This window comes from Embiotoca jacksoni, unplaced genomic scaffold (genome assembly GCF_022577435.1).
Source record: "Embiotoca jacksoni isolate LCO1_2020_lvr unplaced genomic scaffold, fEmbJac1.0.p SCAF_9, whole genome shotgun sequence".
Taxonomy (NCBI): domain Eukaryota; kingdom Metazoa; phylum Chordata; class Actinopteri; family Embiotocidae; genus Embiotoca; species Embiotoca jacksoni.
Genome location: NW_027185447.1, coordinates 12,899,474 through 12,914,338, shown reverse-complemented (window position 1 = coordinate 12,914,338; position 14,865 = coordinate 12,899,474). Strand labels below are relative to the sequence as shown.

Sequence of the window (14,865 nt, the reverse complement as noted above, 5' to 3'; positions counted from 1 at the left end):
TCTTCAGCAAAATAATCAACAAGAAGTTCTGCAAAAGGCTTTATGGCACACACAGAGCCCAGACCTCAACGGCATTGAGTCAATGTGGTACTACCTGAAGAGACAGAAGCAGCTGAGACAGTCTAAATACACAGATGACTGTGGCAAGTTCTCCAAGATGCTTGGAACAACCTTACTGCAAGTTATGGGTGTAATAATCTGTGTATTCTGATCCTCAATCGTTCAGTTCAGTTTGAAATATCCCCACTCACAGCCTGTGATCCAAAAAAATTACTGTCAGAGGTCAATTTATGGTGACATACTCTTTCTACCAAACCAAATTTTTGAGAGTGCAACCTCCACCAGGCTTCAGTTATTGTCCATCAGGTAAAGCATGCTCGCAGTAACAACCTTGAATACTCGGCAGACTGGACCAGTTTTAGTTAACATGTACGTAACTCGTACGATTTGTTAAAAGAGAGAAACTTTGTGCAATTTAAAGCTGAAATTGCACTGGTGGCTTGAATAGGTAATTTATGTTGTTGATAAATATGTTGCACTTGTCTTCATAGATTTTTTTCTTATTGTTTATTTCATGCTTGAAAGTAAACAGCTAAAACTCTTTTCTTATTGACAGTGTGCAGCATTTGAAAGTCTTAACTGTTACAATGAGAATTGTGGCCAATTACGACACTCTTCAATACTTTTTTTTCTCAAAATAAAAAATCTATAATTGTTGCAACGTTTTTGATTTCTCTGCTGAAAATGTAATAAACTGTGACTTCAAAACTGAATTTTGTACACCATTAACATTCTTACTGCCACTTACCTTGAAAACCTGTGTGCAAGTGACCCAGGAGTGGTACCTTTTTTTAACAGCAAAGGGTTGTCATACTTAATGAGTTGGATTTTTGCTTTGTTTACTGCACTTCGTATAAAGGTAATTGATCATTAAAAACGATTCATTGCTTTAGTTTTTGAGACCTCATCTATTTCTATTTGAATTTTTTTTTTGTAACTGGAAAGGCTAGAAAGAACTGCATGTTCTTTTCTGGTTATTTCTCTGTCATCTTTGGTCACAGACAGCGGCCAGCAGGCAAAAACAGTGTTTCAACAGAAAACAGAAGTCTTGAATAAAGTGTGGGCGGGCAGTGCAACACAATACATCTTTAACATGCATGTTTGCACAGTATACTGATAGAAATGATCACGCTCTGCCACAGTAGTAATAAATCACTCACAAAAACACTTCACTTGGCCAACCATACATGTCTATACTCTCAATTCTCCATGACTCCCCTTCTGTATCTCTCAAAAAATAAACACAATCCAGGCAGAGCATAATAAAGCAACTCCTCTCTAAAAAGCTCACCAAGCTACAAGAAGCAGGGCTGTTGTGCTGGTTTGTGGCCTCCAGGTAGCCACTGTGCAACTGTATTAGCCAGGCCAAATCACTCTCTATGCTTGCTAATGTAGGCACTCGGAGAGATCAGACTCCAATGTAAGTCAGTGGAGCATGGAGGACACACACACACACACACACACACACACACACACACACACACACACACACACACATGTATGTTTCTTGCCAATTGTAGCATCTTTGGGCTGAGAGTTTCTGGGTCAGAGTATTACAGTTAATTTACCAAGACAAGGCAACAAAGGCTGCAAATGGGAACATTGTTCCAAGTGAGCAATAGTCCCTACACCAAATACCCCAAAAAAGACAAATCCAAAATGCATTCAGAGATTTTGAAACGATGTCCTGGAATGATATGCTCCCTTCTGCGCCACAGAGCTTCAGAATTATGGAGCCTGAACAGTAACATATCATTTTGGTACTGCAAATAAAACGTGGCATTGAAAAGAAAACCTGAGCTGAGAAAGAAAAACCCTGGCATTGAAAACATTTGTCTCAACTAAAGTTTCAGTGGTACTGCAAAAAAAAAGTATTATCACTGAACAAAAATTGCACTAATAAAATAAAATACAGACATAAAGACGAGGTTGACAACTGCACTATTTCTGTATATTTTTGAATATTGTGGAGAGAGCAGGGTTCTTCCTGACATGCAATTCACCCACAGTCTCTGGCTGTCTGACACTTTGCGCTGGCTTTCATGAGCTCACAATGAATGCCCGAACCATACGCAAGTCTCTTTTTCATTGCTGTTGTTTTTGTCAAGCAGAACTAAACTAGGTTAATGTTTGATTTCAGGTAGCTTAATAGCAGTATGCTGACTGGGCAGAGGTCCAGCTGAACAAGAGTTAACATTAGCTAATTTGTGTTAGCTAGCCAACCTAGGGTTAATGGCAGCCAAGTCTCCCATCTGTTGATGTTTTCTTTGCCCTCTGATTTAGAGGCCAGTGTTATTGCTGTTGCACAAGTTTTCATTAACATACTAATGCGAAATATGCAAAAGTACAGCAGAATTTAGTGCAGTTACATGAGCTGTAGGATTGGCAAGCACAAACTGGACCAAACCAGGACACAAGAAAAAGAAAAAGAGTTCCAGTTCCACCTGAACTCATTGAAGCCATCGCAGTGTACATGTGAGATAAACTGTGCCTCACCTGAAAAGCAGGCAGGCAGCACCAGGGGACATAGACAAAGAGCTGCATCAAGCTGGACAGTTTCTAAAACGCTCACATCCTGTCTGAATCCAAGTTAGTAAAATATCATCAGACCAAAACAGCGACAGAGTTGGAACTGAAAACCACTGTCGCTGAAAAGAAACTGTCTAAGATTGGGATGAAGAAAAAAAAAAATCTAAAGATTGTGATTGTAAAATTTTGTCAAAATGAAATAAGATGGTAACATTACAACATGAATGGTCAAACAAGGAACAAAGCTGTGATTTCCTTTGTATTTCATTTTTTCACTGCAAAGTCCTTCAGTGCCAATTCTTTTTTTTTAGTACCAGCATCTTTTCAAACCAAGAGTCTCAGTTCAGGTTTTGTTTTCAGTGCCACATATTTTTTTCAGTACCAAAATTAAATGCCCCTGTTCTGGCCCCATCCAAAATCTCCCTAAATTCCACCAAACATTAATGCACTCACACCCTGAAGGATAGTAACATTCACATTAGTACTCAGTTTGAATGGTGTATACTCGCTTGGTCCTGATGCTGCTATGAGCCATTTGAGCTAATGATTTATTTCTATACAGAATTATTTTAAAAGCTGCTATTGAGCCATCTGTCTACAAGCACAGACGGGTGTGCTCTAGGTCTGCATGACCACCTAAAGATTCAAGGGTGCATAACTGTGTCATTTTGCTTGCATGAGTGATAAACATGGAAAAAGTAACTCAGAGATAAGAGTCGTATGCCTAAAAATACATTTTGAGAACATTTGAGCACATTTAAGCCCTAAATCCTCTTTGAAAAGAAATCCTCGAGGGGAAAGATACAAGGGTAAAAGGTAAAAACAATCCTAGTTGTATTTACAAATTCTTTAAACATATTTCTGGAAAGTGAGGGTCACTTAGTGTAAATGTGAGACGAAGGCCCTAACCATAAGCCTTTGTGCTCCAAACTGCATAAATTGTGGAAAAGAAATCTCTTTCAATCCATAAAAAGAGATGGTATTATGTAACGTCTGTATAAGTGGGGGCCTGAGCGTATGTTTGTGTGTATTATCTCTTTTATGTGTATCAGCTTGTAGCTGCCCTCAGAAGTCTAAGATACCTGAGATTATTGTGTGAAAAAAGCAGAGGAAACGGAGATCCCACAGAGACTTACATGACATTCCACATATACACAGACACATCCTAGACTTAGACATTGGGGTGTAACAGTAAACAAAATGTATCCTTGAAGAAGAACTTTTACACAGCCAAAACCTTTCTGGAAACGATTTTAGAATTGTTGTACCAAAATGTTTGGAAGACAGAGCATACCGAACCAAACATACCGAAAGGTTTGGGACAAACACACCCACCATTACATCCTTACTTACACAATCACATTTAAACAACGAGACTAGAATTACACACGTTAATACAAGACACCTATAGGGGTCATTGTGACACACAGGGGGTTTCTGGGGCGGCATTAGACAAAGCATATATACAAGCAAACATCTGAATGAAGCAGACCACATTAAAGACACGCCAGAGACAGATAATGAGGGCACTCAGCAGTACCTAAATGTCTCAAAGCACAGCCGGACAAATGGTCATGTATGACTTTTCTCATAGACTGCAGGAACAATAAATTACAGATACAGCTTACTTCCTTGCGACAGGCTCCAGATAAATCCTGTTTCCTTCTGTGACAGGAAGAGCGATGTGGCATCCATTACATCAGGCAGCAGCAGCAGGGCTGCCTGCTGTGCCATTGTAGTGAGTATCATAGATTACCAAGGTGTTACACATCTTTTGGCCCTCCTGCCAGTGCAACATACCGTCTTTGTCTTTGTCCTTGCCTTTGTCCTTTCCCTGTAAATTGAGGCGAGGGTTCAATGGTTCCTCCTTTCCCATCACACAGGGATAGAGCATGGTGAAGATCTGGTGTCAGCCTCATCACACTGACAATACTGATCATCGAGAAGCCCCAGTGGAGGGATTAATGCAGGTTAACTTATCAACATCAAAAAGAAGGAAGCCTGACTAATCACACGGTTGATGTGATTTCTCATTCTCTTATAAATGAACGACGGTCAAGCTGCAGCAGTTGGTGAAATCTCTCAGGAAACAGGCTCTGAGTGTGTGTATGTATATGTGTGTGTGTGTGTGTGTGTGTGTGTGTGTGTGTGTGTGTGTGTGTGTGTGTGTGTGTGTGTGTGTGTGTGTGTGTGTGTGTGTATGTTGGCTGGCAGGCTGCTGGGTCACTATCTCCTGCAGGAGCTTTACACAGAAACTATTCATTTTCCATTACTGACCATAAGAAGGGACAAGATTCAATATTATGGTAATAAATTGCTTTCCATCTTAAATATCTCACTCGAGGGAGGAGCGGTGCAGCTTAGACAGGGCACAGTGCCCGACAGTCGAGGTAGCTGGTCGGATGACACACACACACACACACACACACACACACACACACACACACACACACACACACACACACACACACACACACACACACACACACACACACCTTAACAGGTAATATCATTATCCACTATGAGCACTTCTTTCTTCAACAGCATTGTTGACAAATGGGGATGAAGTGACATTTAGGGCTACAACCAACATATATTTCGATCATTGATAAATCTGCAAATTATTTTTTCAAATAATTGGTTAACTATTTGTTATATAAATAAGCCCAAAGCGTAAGGTCATCAAACTTATTCTTTTGCTCGACCAAGAGTCCAAAACCCAAAGATACATTGATTTCACTGTAAGGTTAGGAAAGAAAAAGCAGCAATTCTTTGATTCGAGAAGCTGAAAACTGAGAAACTTTTTTGCTTGAAAAATGTTGAACTAATCTGTTTTTGTAAATGACCTACTTAAAGTTTGACTTAATGAGTGCCAACATCTCAAGTGTGCTCACCTCCATAGAAGTGGTTAAACTGGGGTTCTTTTACAGCCTGTGCGACTGTGTGACTGCTCATGTCCCTTAGCCTGTTAAACCTTTAATGATATCACTGCAAGACCAGATCACAGCAATTCCCTTGGTGACAGAAACGTTATCATGCTCAAGACAGGCAATGGCAAAATCTATGAGAGTAAAACCTATGTCTTGAAAATAAATCTGTTTTCTTTAACACAGACACACAGACACACAGACACACACACACACACACACACACACACACACACACACACACACACACACACACAGACACACAGATGCGTGGACAGATGTGTTACTCTAACCCTATCAAGTTCTACACTCCAGTCTCATGCTAATGAATCCCACTGAAACCCCAGCACTTGTAGTTAAGCCTCATTGCCTCACACTGACAGTGTTTTGAGTGCTGAAGGGCTCCCTTGTGTCGTCCCTCTCATCCTTGCTTTTTCCTTCTTTTCCTCCTGTCTCCTATCCCTCCTTGCTTCGTTCTGTCCATCTCCCTCTCTCTGAGTTATTGTCAGCGCAGACAGGGAGCCACGCCGCATCATTAACTGCCTCTCGCAGTACACTACAGTCTAACACCCCAAATGCAGAGAATGAGGATTTTATGTACCGTGGTGACTGATGGACGGTCTAATTCTCTATTAATGGAGGCAACGCAGCCTCATTGCTCATTAAAAATGAATGGAGACAAGCTCTCTGCACTGATAATTACACATACACACACCTGGGTACGGCCGACCCTGTGTAATACTGACAACAGTGGGCACTTAGAGAGACACAGCAAGATGCAGTCAGAGAGGAACCGATGCACATAATAACAAGGAGTCACCAGCAGGAGTACAGGATTTATTTTGGAAGAATAAAAATAAGGTTTGGCCTCCTGGCGTGATAGTCATGCTATAGTAGGATTTCTCTCAGGCCATTTTGTTAAGGGATTATGGAGAGATTCAGTGTGTTTAAGCAATCAAAGTAACAGGATTTGCTTTATAAAAATTTGAAAGTAATAACAAGCCTGTTAAGTGAAGATTCTATCGCAATCTAAGATTCAACACAGAGTCAAGAAGAGTCCATTCAGTTATAAAACAACTGATGCTGGTAGAGAAGGAGCAACAAGTAATTGTGATATAAGAGACTGCAGTTTTCCTCAAGCTATGTCAAGTGGGATGGTGCCCTTCGATCCAAAACTTGGAGAGAAAAGATTCAATATTAAAAAAAAAAGTAAAACAAAAGCAGACAGGAGAGCGCACAGCAACAACATACTGAAGGTGGATGAGTGCCACAGAGAGAATTAGTTAAAGAGAGACGGAGGGAAAACAATGAGGAGACTGCAGGTTAATGATGGCTGTCTTGGTTTCCATAAAACAACTGTATGGGGGTGCTGTCATTATGTTAAAGCGGGCAGTTAATTGACTAAAATGCCTAATTAATTCTAATGAAAGAGAGATGCAGATCAGTGAGGCCGAGGTATGAAACGATGACAGTAAGAGAGCAAATGACAGCGAGATAGAAAGTGTGTTGATCACCGAGTCAGGGCTGGCAGGCATACAGCACAAAGTAGCACGCATTCAGCCATGCAAATGTGACTATTTGTTCAATTACAGCTAATTTATGTTTACACGGGAAAGTGGAAAGTAACCTAAACAGGGCAAAGCAGCCTCCAGGGCCAAAGCTATTAAGTAAAGCAGCCTTTTTTTATTGATCGACTGAAATATTAAAAATGCAGCCGCCATCAGGACCTCCTGTTTAACTATGCTCACATTAGAGGCAGAGACACAGTGATAAATTGCCCTGGGATGACGGAAGATGCCTACTCCTGATTCTCTGAACACCCTCCCCACATGACACACTTCCACCCAAGCAGAATTGTTCCCTGGCTTAAAAGTGCTGAGTGGTGACTTCTGCTGAATCACAATTAAACAGGCAATCTGCTCAGAGCTGGAAAATAAATCAACTCAACAAAAGTACTTCAACCAACTCAGACTCCTCAAGAGTCATTTATCAATGTCCACGCATGGGCAATTACCTTATAATTGATGCTTTTCTATTTACAATTATGGTTCTGTCATTTGATCTGTGGGTTACTGTGATGAGCAAATATACCTGACAAGTGTGACACTAAATTAAGAAATTTAGTTGAAGCACAGTTTTTAATGGAGATGGGCTTGATAACACATATATCACATAAAAGGAAAAAAATCAACAGGCAAAAATAAGAAGACAAATATATAATTAACTTAGATAACACAAGACTAAAGCAAATTGTAACTAACACAAGTTGAGTTTTGAAAAAGAGGTGTTGTGGAGGAAGTGATTGTGTGGGATGATGTGTGTGTGTGTGTGTGTGTGTGTGTGTGTGTGTGTGTGTGTGTGTGTGTGTGTGTGTGTGTGTGTGTGTGTGTGTGTGTGTGTCTCTGCCTGTTTATAGTATAGTAGCAATCATAGTGTGTGAGAGACTTTACAAATCGAACAAAGTCAGAGGGTGTTTCTCAATCGCAAGCATGCATCTTAGATTGGTGCATTGCTAGAATGCTACATAATCAAATCCTGCCAAAACACTGCTCTGATACTTTGAAATTCTTGCAACGGCCAGATCCTTATAGTTCAGAGAATTTTCAAGGATGCATCAGGTGTATCCATGTTGTCCAAAAAGCACACCCAATGCTATGTACATGTACCTGGGTAGGAGTCTTGCCTAGAGTCCGTGGGAGCTGACGTGAGAGGACCCATCTTACAAATAAAACACATCATTTGAGAAGATTGACGAAGAGACACAGAACTATAAGCAGCAAAACTTGTATCCGTCTGTGACCAAGGAAAACCTGCGTAACATCTTGTATCTGCTCTTTAAATGCCATTGTGGGACCTCTATCTGTAGTTATTACATGAACAGTGAGTGACCTCGATTGTCAGGCAGGTGTGGATTTACTTTGGGTGAAGTTATGTCCACTGGTAAGACATTAAATAATACTGTGTTTGAGGATGTAGAACAAATGCTAGCAGGATTAGTATATTTGGGATGTCAGAATGATGCATAAAATGCCTCTCTCTCTTTACCAACTTCTTGTCAACCCTTACCAGTAGATGTTCCCAAGCAGCGTAAGCAGCAGAAATTCAGACGCCCAGGAACAGTGATTTAAACATAAAAGCAAGATTAAAATGTTACTTATAAATGACTGATAATTATTTTTAACTTAATTTGCATGGATAGTGAGAGGAGACGAGAGACTAGAGGTCCCATTTAGTGGAAGTTACATACGCTCTCCAAAGAAATTGATAATTAACCTTTTAGGTCCAGGCAATATCATCTACAGTTAAACAGTAAGAGGATTGCTGAGATGTGCTGCATTTCGCAGTAAGCATTAACGATAAATGAGATATGCTAAACAGGAAATCTCTTGACTCATGTCGTCCCCTGGTACTGGTTGTTTTGTGACTCCCTTCAACTAAAGCCCTGCAGCAGCAACAACTTCTATAGAAGAACTCCCAGAGTATGCTTTATGGATCCTTCCACTGATGGCTTCTGTTCTTTTTAATCTCTGAAAATCAATAAACATTACAAGTGTTTGTGTTTATGTAAAAGTTGTGAAGAAACAGAAAGTCAAATTTGTTTAACAAGACGCATGCAGCATTGTGAGGAATAGGAAATGATTCCTTGAATTTGATAATGTCCAAATGATGCTACGAAGTTAATGACAAGGCCAGTCAGAAAAATGAAAGGAAGTTATTTTTTCACAACACCTCCGCTATTTTAAGACATGAAAATTCAGTTGATGAATACACAAATTGTACGGACGCATAATGTGCCTCTCATTCAACAAAACACAGAGTAATGAAAATTGTAATTCATGCAATACCACCTTATCTGCAGCCAAAGCATTTTACTTAGCATACCACTATTTCTATTCCATCTTGTACTATAATGACTTCTCGCTGTAGAGCCGAAACACTGTGAACAACATAATGAAAGACATTCTTTTTAACAGAATGACCCAATACAAATTGCGGCATAGTACAAAAGAGCTCGAGAGCCAAAATATGAAATCCTATTTCAAATGAAAAGTATTCTGTTGAAAATGACAGTTGTTCATCTCGTTCCTTTCTGCCACTTTCAGCAGTGAAGGACAGGCACATGCAGAGCCACAAAAATGAGCTTAATGTTCATTCATGCTCCTAACTTTCACAAAACTTCTTCAGCTGATGAAACACAAAACAGGGGGAAGAGGGCTTTATGGTCTGAATCTCAAAGTAGAAACCATTAAATCAGCGTGCATGGGCACACAGACCAACGGTCAGAGACGCATAAACGTGCCCATCAAAAGCCTTGAATACCAACTGGACTATTGAAAAAGATACAAATCCAAAATGTGTCAAAAGCACTCACTGGGAGCACTCTGGCTGCAGGGTTAATTTATCAGCTGTATGTGTGTGTGAACATGTCTGTGTGCGCAAGAGAGTATAAGCGAGTGAGAGAGACAGCCCTGTCCAGCTGCTTCACCGTGACCCGCAACCACGGGCGACAGATCCTGGATAATTCATCATATTCATTTTTCCACAGGCCATGAATACCAAAGAGAGCGAAGAGAGAAAGAAAGATGCAGACGACCAGCCCACAACGAGCCCTATTTACCCTATCACACAATCTGTTAGCACTGACAGATTACCCCACATCACAGGGCCTAACATTAGTCTTTGACAGTGTGCGCTTCGCAAGGCTTCCCTCTCACTCTCTCCCTTATTCTCTCTCTCTCTCTCTCACTTTCCATCTTTTGAGGCTCCCTTGGAATCCAAACGGTTTCATATTTCCATCAGACAAAGATCTGGCGGACTTCACATCAGGTTTGACAGGGAACATAAGTAAACAGTTGTTGAAGATGAAAAGGAGCATTGTGTTATGAAGGAAAAGGTCTTGACTTACACAACCTTTCCATCTCTGCTTCAGGCTGTAAATAAGTAAAGAGTAAACAACAGGGATCTGAAGTGTTGCCAGGCAAACTTATATACTCAGCTTTTTTAAATAAATATGGTGATGAAGCATCACCTAGGGCGAGAGTTATAAACATCCCTGAGTCAAAGCTCTTGCATTTGCATGTTTCTCGCATTTTCACGTTCATGCCTACATACAAAAGGACACAGCCACAGAAGGGCACAGCGACATGCATGCATTCGAAATATCAGAACAGATGACACGCAGGTAAATAGAAAGAGCCGTGACACTTGGTTACACATTTGCAGCCACATGATGCTACAGCCAAATAGGCCACCCTCCTTCACCCAGCCATCCATGTTGATGACATCAAGCTGGAACCATGTTCATTTTCACATTTACTTTCCATCCCTCCTATCCAACCTTTCCATTTCCCTCCCTCCCTCTCCTCAGTGCTACCGCGCCCTCGGACCTCAGAGACAGCCACCTCCACCTGGTTCATTATGTCTCTTAGCGTGAAACTAGGCGCTCCTGTTTTGCTCTGACTCCCTCCTGGGGTGATCCAATCCTCCCCTCTTATGAACCCCACTGCTAAAAGTCAGTGGTTCAGGCCTCCCAGGACAATATCGGGTCTGCTGTCCATCTGTCACAGTAGCGCTTGCCAGGACCACACATACCGATCACCGAGTACAGAGCTATGATGACTCGAATGATCACTGAACCCGATTCCTAAAGCATGAGTTTAATACCCGAGCAGAAATTTGCTTTACTTTAGCGACTGTAAAATATTCAGAAACTAAAAATAACCTTGTGTAAAGGCACAAGGACTGCAGAATACTAAATGAGCCTCTAGAATAATGAAACTGTGAAACCACTCCACAATATAACTGCTCCGAAGAACATATTAAATAAAGGTGACAATTTGTGGCAAAAAAAGAAGAAAGATTTAGTCTTAATAAGCAGTTCATTTGTGTTTCAGACATTAATAAAAGTAAGGGAAATGTGTGTGTGTGTGTGTGTGTGTGTGTGGGGCGTGGGTATGCAGGCATGTGTGGAGTGCTGTGCTTTGCCAGGGAGCCCACTGTGAGAGCACAGTCATCTAATCTAAGATCAAGCAGCCTTGGACACCTCCTCACTGTTTTCCACTGGGAGGAGAACGGAAAGCTGGACTCCAAACCATCCATCCATATCAGTTGTTCCTCCCTCCCTCCCTACTTCCACAACCCTTTCATGTCTACATCTACGGAATCTCTTCAGCATTTGGTTCACGTTAACCTATACTGGTTCTTTACTTCTCTATGTATGTGCTAAAGTGCTGGATATACGTCACTATAAGCATCTTACTGGATTAGAGCCTCATGAGCTTAAACGTCTAAATTTGAGCTTAATCACACAAAGGGAAGAAAGAGCCAAGGAAATCTTATGATGTTTCCCCGACGGACGACCGAACTGCAGATGTGGCAGCCTTCATACAAGGTCAAGTATAAAGCGTGTGGTATTCTACACATAGGCTCGACAGTGTCTTAAAAAAAATTGTTTAGACAAAGTTCTGTGTTGCGTTGATGGCACGTGAATCAGATGAATTCCCATTAATGATTCGCAGCGGGTCTGGATTTGCTGGAGGTTGCTGGCAGATGAATGAGGCTATTTTCCAGTTGCTCCAAGGTTAGCGAGACCTCGGTGAGTGTGCTCCTGAGGCTAACTCCATTCTATCATCAGAGGCTCCATCTGCCAGCTAAGTTACTACTCTCAACCCAAGGCATGTCATTCATCCATCTGAAGACAAGATGGAAGAGGGGGAAGGACACAGGGATTCATTGTTACTTCTTTGTTTTTCACTGCACTCTTCCTGCATAATAATTACATATCAGCTGTCACTGATATCTTACTACTCTGTCAATAATCCTTTGACTTCCATTTTTTTTCCAATTCAGTTCAATTTAATTTTAATTTTAAATTCTTTCTGTTCCTACCTACTTTTAGACGATTAAATGATTCTGCAACTTCTTTGGCAGGGAACGAATTAGTAATTGGGCAACAGAACAGACATTTCACTGTAAGGACTTTCCTGCTTTTATATAATTGTAAATTAAATATTTTCTGGAATGTTGCGCAGACAAAACAAGCAGTTAAAAGAAATTAAGTTATTCCTCATCTAGATTGGAAGACTGAAAACGCCCTCATGTATGTCTGTTAAAAGTGAAGCCACAGAGCCACTAGATGGCTACTTTAGCTTAGTGTAAATACAGCTGGGAACACAGCCAACAAACAACAAACTAAACTAAACTAAATGTGTTAATTAGTAATCTATGGAGGTGTTGGTAGGCAGAAGCCCAGGGCCCAGTTACCTATAAATGTAGGTGGTTTGGATTTTGTATAGTTTTATAACGCATGTGTGTAAACTAGATTAGTGATGACATAACGAAGTCCTGTGATTGTACAACCAAATCGTAACAGAAAGTCAATTGCTTACTTGGGCCCTGTTTCACACTGCCACCTTCTACCCTCATGTTTAGTCAATTTTCCACCCTGCAAACTCTGGACTAATCCTGCTCTGGAAAGCCTTGGGCTTAAGTCGGGGCGGCCCACTTTGAAATGGGCCAGTGTCGTGACAGATTGAAGAGTTTCTTAGCCTGGAGCTAACAGTTCCCTTGTCCCTGCAGGGAGCTGTTAGCCCCAGGCTAAGTGCAGTGTGAAAAGCACTTGAGACTCCAGGAACTTCTACGTATTTTTCAGTATTAAATGACAAAGAATAAGAATAATAAGAGGATGAAAAGTAATTGTCATTGTAGAACTGAGAATGTGGTGTTGTGGGTCAAGGAGTCCCATTAGATGCCGAAAGCCACAACCAATGCTGTACCAGCTACCCTGTTGGCAACTAGCTATGATAATTTCAACCAAAAAGCATATCATTAAATCTTCTCATTTTCACTTTACTGCTGCATCCATCCATAATCTCTCCTTTCTTCATCTGGCGCTATCCCTCTTGGGAAATCACAGTTGATCCCTTCTTTCAGCACATCCCCACACCTTTAACTCTCCTCCCCCATTTGTCTATTTTCCTTATCCTTTCGAGGCAGACTGGATTATTCACAATCAATCAAAGAGTTATCCATCAACATTCCTGTCTTTACTGATCGATCAGTCACCTGAAGACTTTTTTTCTTAATCTTTCTTCTTTCCGGGCTTCTCCATTTGTTTATTCCTCCCCTCGTCCCTCCACTCAGTTCTGCTAGGGTGCTCTTTTCAGCACTGGATCAAAGTCATGAATAAGGTGGGTTAGCCACAGGCATGTAAGCTGATGGCTTATACTCTTCCCCTACCGCCCCCTATTAACACATACACACAAACACCTGCAGCTTCCCACTCAGAGTCTGACTAAGACTCATGCCCACATAAACGCACAAGCAACAAAAACACTTAACGCACACACACAGCCATCTATTGTGAATATAGATCCCATTTCCGTTATATAGGCTAATTCCCCACTCACATCAGATGTCTGGTGTTCATTGGTGTGGGAGGAAAATAAAAGCACTGATTTTAGTGTGGTAATTCCATTTCCTTTGCACTCCATATCTGTGCCTTTAGCAGGGCAGAACACAACAGGGGAGCAATGAATAAAGAGATGTGGAAATAGTCATGAGAAGTGGCAGTTACACATCTCTCTCAATCTTAGGGACATACAGTAGAGTAGGTGTGGGCCAATATCAAGAGAACAAAAACGATACTGACCCCTTTTAGAAAACACATCTATAAATTCACACCTGTATGTGCTGAAAAACTATCACAGGCTCACTGCAGATTTCAACTAAATGCAGAGAATTAAGGGACTATCGAAGAAACAAACACATGTTTACTGTAAATAATATATTTTGCTTCTCCTATTTTGGGCTAAGATTGAAATCTATTTGCAATGACCAGTAAATCTATAATGTCTCTACCTGTTCTTCAAGAGAATATGGAGCATTTGATTGAATCAGGTCAAACTAGAGCCCGACAGATTTATCAGCCTATCGATTTTATTGCTTGATATTGACCTATCGCAGATACTCTATGTCTTATTTCTAATTATAGTTATTTCTAATTATTACATGCCCAGTTGATACATCAATATCAGAATTTTCTGACTTTCTAAAATCAGTATCGGCCCCAAAATTTCAGTATTGGGCCATGTTAAATCACAACTTTTAAATACCTAACCTCACCAGAGATCCCCACATCTAACTGCCTTCATGCTGGGCGCGTCATCCTGATGGCCACATCAGATGTTCAGCGAGCCAACCACACCCCCTCCTAACTGTAGTTTTCTCTGACGGGCTCAAGTTTAAACTTATTTATTCTTTTTTTGGTTGAATGATAGCCTGAATCTCTAGAAGAGATGATTGGTATGTGATAAAAATAGCGAACCTGAGTAATGAATGCAGGTGTCAG

The 14,865-nt window shown here is 40.9% G+C and overlaps 1 protein-coding gene across 2 annotated transcripts in view; it reads right to left on the bottom strand.

Moving 5' to 3' along the window:
* Positions 1-14,865, bottom strand: part of kcnd3 (potassium voltage-gated channel, Shal-related subfamily, member 3) — a 105,311-nt gene that overhangs the window by 62,642 nt on the left and 27,804 nt on the right. The gene's annotated exons all lie outside the window — the stretch shown is intronic.